Source organism: Camelina sativa, chromosome 7 (assembly GCF_000633955.1).
Source record: "Camelina sativa cultivar DH55 chromosome 7, Cs, whole genome shotgun sequence".
Lineage (NCBI taxonomy): Eukaryota > Viridiplantae > Streptophyta > Magnoliopsida > Brassicales > Brassicaceae > Camelina > Camelina sativa.
This window is the reverse complement of record NC_025691.1, coordinates 21214363-21219878: the sequence shown is the minus strand read 5'-3', so window position 1 is coordinate 21219878 and position 5516 is coordinate 21214363. Positions and strand designations below refer to the sequence as shown.

The 5516-nt window shown below is 36.2% G+C and overlaps 1 pseudogene; it reads right to left on the bottom strand.

The window, feature by feature from the left end:
- Nucleotides 1–5516, bottom strand: part of LOC104701786 — a 12410-nt pseudogene that overhangs the window by 2031 nt on the left and 4863 nt on the right.

The following is a 5516-nucleotide window of genomic DNA, read 5'->3' as shown; positions in this document are numbered from 1 at the left end:
ACCTGTCTCCAAAATCGATATCCATCCATTTCCCTGTTGTTGTCACAAAAAGGAGTATACGCAAGAGGTCTTCCTTTAATATCCATATCATACAGTTCTCCCATGTCTGTCCTTATAATTTGATCTGCGTCGACAAATATAACCTACAGAATACATGTCGAATTCCTTATAGTGGCATCTTGCAAGCATCAAAATCGCAAGAAAGAAATGAAGATATATGATCATATGTACCTTTTCCAATGAGAGTGGAAATATAACATCAAGGAAAAGAATTTTGTAGGCCCAAATAATTCGTTGCTTTTCTTTCTGTTTATGCAACCAGGTAGGCCATTTGTAAGTAATCAGCTCATACTCAAAGTTGAATTCTTGTGCCATATGTGGAATCACATCCTGCAAGAGTAGAATGTGATACACATTAAGTTAAAAGTGGTTGAAAAACTATAGATAAATTTGCATCTAGAGATAAGAAGACATAGATAGACACAGACGACAATCTTAAGCAAAGGAACCAACCTTAAACTGAGGAGAAAGATAATTCTTAATAAACCAGAATTTTACAGGACGATTGGTGTTCTTCAAAACACTGAGAATCATGATCTTAAGGAAACGCTCGTATCTGTCATAAGCAGTGCCTCGGCATCAGAAAGGAAGCGATACCAAAAAATATATATTAAACTTTTTTCTTCACATAATATACTTAAAACTCTTCTGACACGAATATCCACATACAGACATAGATATACCATACATTATTGTCTTTTCATATGCGTGAATGATGCACTTAAAAGTACTCCAGTTTATCTAAGTCAATCTATGTGGTCAAGCAGATAAAAAATGTTAGCTCTTACAAATGCCCTGAAGCGATGGAGAATATATTTATCGTTTTCCCTTGTCGTCCACCCTTCTCATGCTCCTGAAAAGATGATAGATAGATATCACAAGATTAAAATTGTTGCAAAGGTAGCCCACATGTTAGAATCAAATAGAATTGAGATGAAACAGGTTTACAACAATCATACAAGTTAGTCTAGATTACAAAAGCTACTCACTTTTTTGGAATCTCCCTTCATTGATTGTTGACGACCACCAACGAAACCAGACGCCCATTTCAAGAAATTTGAGTTCCAGCTTCGTCGCTAAAACAGGGGATAAATAACCAGGATTTTTAAGGACCCATAGTTTTTTTTGTATATCTTCTATTCTAGTAAAGAAGCACTTACTTCATTGTTTTGTTGCACACCATCATCATCGTCAGAAGGAACTAGCAACTTCTCATGCTCCTTACCCTTTCTCTTAACTACTTCTAGATGAACAACTTTACCACGCAGATCATCGATAGTAATACGTTTCAGCGAGGATTGATCTTGATTCCCGTCATTTCCTCCTTTCAAAACGTATAGTTCAGAACTTCTACCCGGAGCAAGTTGTAAATACCAAACCCCAGGGGATACTTTCATCTGCCAATAACCCAAATTGGCCATTACAAGGGTATCAACCAAATGCGGTTTATTTTTGGTTCCCAGAATCAGCTGAAGGCCACGAGGAGCCTCATGATCTTTTTCTGCGCAATGACCTGTGCAAGAGTTATGTTAATAACAAATAGCATGAACAAATTCATCCAGCGNATCTTTTTCTGCGCAATGACCTGTGCAAGAGTTATGTTAATAATAATAGAATGAACAAATTCATTTTATAATAAGTATAGAAAAGCTAACCTGTAAGAACAAGAGATTCAACCTCAAAAACTGCCTGCAGTGTAGTGGTATCTCCCAGGTTCTCAAGCAAAATATTATCAAGATCATGGCTGGACAAGGACAAATCCAGAAGAGAAAAAAAAATAGCAAAAGGTCAGGCATAAGCAAATATAAGTGAACTAAACAAGCAAATGCCTTAACAAATATTTAAAGCCAAAAAGAATAGCATAGTCACATTTTCTTATTTCAGGGGAAAATACCATACATGGCAATTACTGGTTCAACAAGCCATGGCTCTGGAACGTCAAGATTCATGGTAAGTGTCTTAGACAATGGCATATTTGGAAAAAATGCCTTAGGCCCATCTACGTCAAAGCCTGTACTGCTGTAATCGTCCTGAAAAAAAGATACAAAGCAGAATCAAAATTTGATCAGAGAATATGGACAAAATACCAGACCGTCATATAATTTTATGAAGATCTTTTTAAATAACATACCGTATTAGGTAAGACATATCTGTAGTAATTCTTCAAAGGAATGTCCACAAGGGAACTCTGCCAATAAGAAATAAGAACTCTAGGTCAGACACATGAACAGTATGTATCTTCCAAAAAGAAATAACTACTACTGAAACAGAATGCACATGAAAAATACCCATAATTAACCACATCAGTAAGGCAGCGGTTATATCATAAAGATATCGATCTCAGCAAGAGTATCAGTAAACATAATAAAGGCCAGAAGAGTAAGCCCTTAGAACATCTAGGTGCTCAGAACAATAATTATGTACTCTAAACAATAATGTAAGCAGTATATGTTTTACTCACCATGGGATTCAGAACAATCCTCATGCTCGTCTGAACATGTTTCTGTAGAACTTGAAGAAGTGATGCTAGTTTTTGACCAGTGGGGCTCAAAGGATCGATAACAGCATCAATGTGTATAGTTGCATTTTCATTTCCAAGCAAAACCGCACTACAAACAAATGGACATCTTAGTTGCAGAGTCTTAAACTCCTAAGAAAATGAAAAGAAAAGTAAATACTAACAAAGCCAATATACATACCTGTATTCTGAATTCAACACCTCAAACCGTGCACTTTCAGAACTACGATCCCGTGTTGCCATTGCAGATGACACAAACATGAAGACATCGCTAAAATACTTACTGCAAGTGCGACAAAAGGAAAAACAATATTTTATCAGCCATTGTCAAAACATACATCTCTCCTTGAAGAAGAAAATATGAGAAGAAACATCAGTCTAAAGAGCGAATAAAGCCTATAAAAATAACCAGAAAGAGCCATATCTAGAAGAACAGAATTGTAGAAATGTGCAGCTAAAGAAGCTGCTCGCCAAGAACTTGGAGGAAAAGCATTACGACTAAAAAAATTCTTTTTTTGGTTTGGCAATTGGCAGACAATGAGAAACAGTTACAGCATAAAACAAGAGACCTTGTCAGCAAATCGGGATCAACTTCCTGCCATTCAATGCCTTCAATAATTTCTTGAACAGGCTTTACTCTTTGATTGAACTCCATTGACTCGAGAAGATGTAAATCTTGGCCCAAAAATGTCCTCTCATCGACAGGAAATATCACCTAGTCAAATATATAATTGAATGTGATGAAGGTTCATAAATATAAGAACTAACACTAAGAATACGTAAATAGTATTAAGCAATCTATATAATTACGGGAAAGGATAAAAGTTGGTTTACACACCCTTCCATTTGAAATAATTGCATTTGCATCAGATTCAAGCCCAAGTTCCCAAGAAACGAATTTAGCGACCTGCATAACAATTATAAACAAAACCATTGTTAACACCATTGCTTTTTACAGAAAACTGATGATTCTTGTATCGACATTCTTTCATGCATATTAGAATTTTTTAAAGCAGCATACCTTTGTCAAACGTTTAAGTAATTGTTCATCCAACGATTCAGCGAGACAAGATCGGTAGGCCTTAGAAGATAGCCCATACTCCTCAGCAAGCTCAGCGACTTTATCAACGAACATTTGGGAGCTAGCTGATTCCACTGATGTTTTTAACAGATATTCACGCTCGTAAAACAAGCATAGTTTATCCAAGAAGTATAGCACCTTTTCCTCATGACTGCAAATAATTAGATAACAAACATAACAAGCAGAGATGAAGGTAAGGAAATGACACAAACAAAAGTATCATCGAGAACACTTTACCTATCACATGTAAGACAAAAAACTCACATACCTAAATGACGAAGCAGTTTTTTCGAAAAACTTTATAAACAGAAGGCTATTTGGGTCGGCATTCTGGCTGCTACTAAATAAGACTCCAAGACGAGCACTTTTGGAACCTCCAATCTGAATGAAAATGTAAGAAACATCAATACCATGTGCGGATCCAACTTCAGGTCGAGGAAAAGGGTGTAAAGAACGAGACATAAAGCTAATAATACATCAACTAACCAGGTAACGGACTCCTTCATGTAACAATTTCATTCCTTTCTTCGTTGCGACATCAGCAGCAAGGAGATGAGTCACGTACTTTACATCATCTGAAGCTGGAATTGTTATAAAGATATATATTAAGTGAGTTTTCCTAAGAAGATAACACATTTGGGATATGGACAGAAGCTGTTGACTATATAAATTTCTTGTTACTTTCATGTGAATGCAAGTAATTAACATCATTCAACATAGATTCCCCTTCCCTAGTAGATGAAGCCAGTGACACAAATCTTGGTTTGTTCTTTCCTCCACTAATAATCTACAAACAATGCAAATACGAGAGGCAGACACTTCTTGGAATTAGTAATGAACAAACACATAAGCATATTACAAGATATGCTGCCAGTGAAATTCCGCACCTGTGGATTGTAACGGCTAAGACCACTTTCCGAAAGCAATTTGTCCAAAACATTAGTATGGGATTCTATCTGGCCGTAATAAACTTGTTCTTGAATCTTAGGAAGCTCATCATTCATGGCATTTAAAAGAGTTTCTTCCTGGAAAGACAAGGGCTAGCTTCATGAACCAATTTTCAATAGACTTAAGAAAATCACAGCCGTAGAATATTAAAAGCTCTTACTATGCAGACGTGAAAGTTGATGCAGATTAAAAAGTAAAAAAAACGGTTTGCATGTACAATTATAATATTGAATCAGACACATGCTTGCAATAAGCTACCAAAATCTGAGAAGCTCAACAAATTAAAAAAGATGCACAAAAGTACCTCAACAGAATCGAAGACAAGGCCATTCATCAAAAAGGAACACTTCAATTTCGCCAGACCCAGCTTAAATACAAACATGGAGCTTGCTTCAGATGCTTCTTTCAAAGTGTGCTCTTGTTGCAGTTTCAGCAACATATCCTGTGGGGGTGATTTAACCTTTGGTCTAGAATATAAAAGACCCAACTTTAGGAGCGCTAAGAAATACAATCCAAATTTCCTATGGATTGGGGATAGAAATAATATAGATCTACGATCGTAGAATAATGATTCAAAATATACATAGTACTTACAGAATTGTCTCAATAAATGCTCCATCGACGTGCTCCTGTTCAATGTCCTCCTCGGAAGAATCAGCAGATTCAGTCCTTAATGTGTTTATCTGTTAACCAACCTGAAGATGTTAGCAACTAACGTTCTTGGATACTTGAAGTTACAGCAGAAAATGACAAATAATTGTTTCAAGACACTTCTAACTGTGAGTTTGGTGTAAATTTTTAATGTCTATTACATTGCCCAAGAACTGAAAAGCTGTTTGAATCCCATGGTGCTCCTTGATGTACAAAAAAAGACGTATAACCTGCAAAGGGAGTTTTTCATCAGAATAT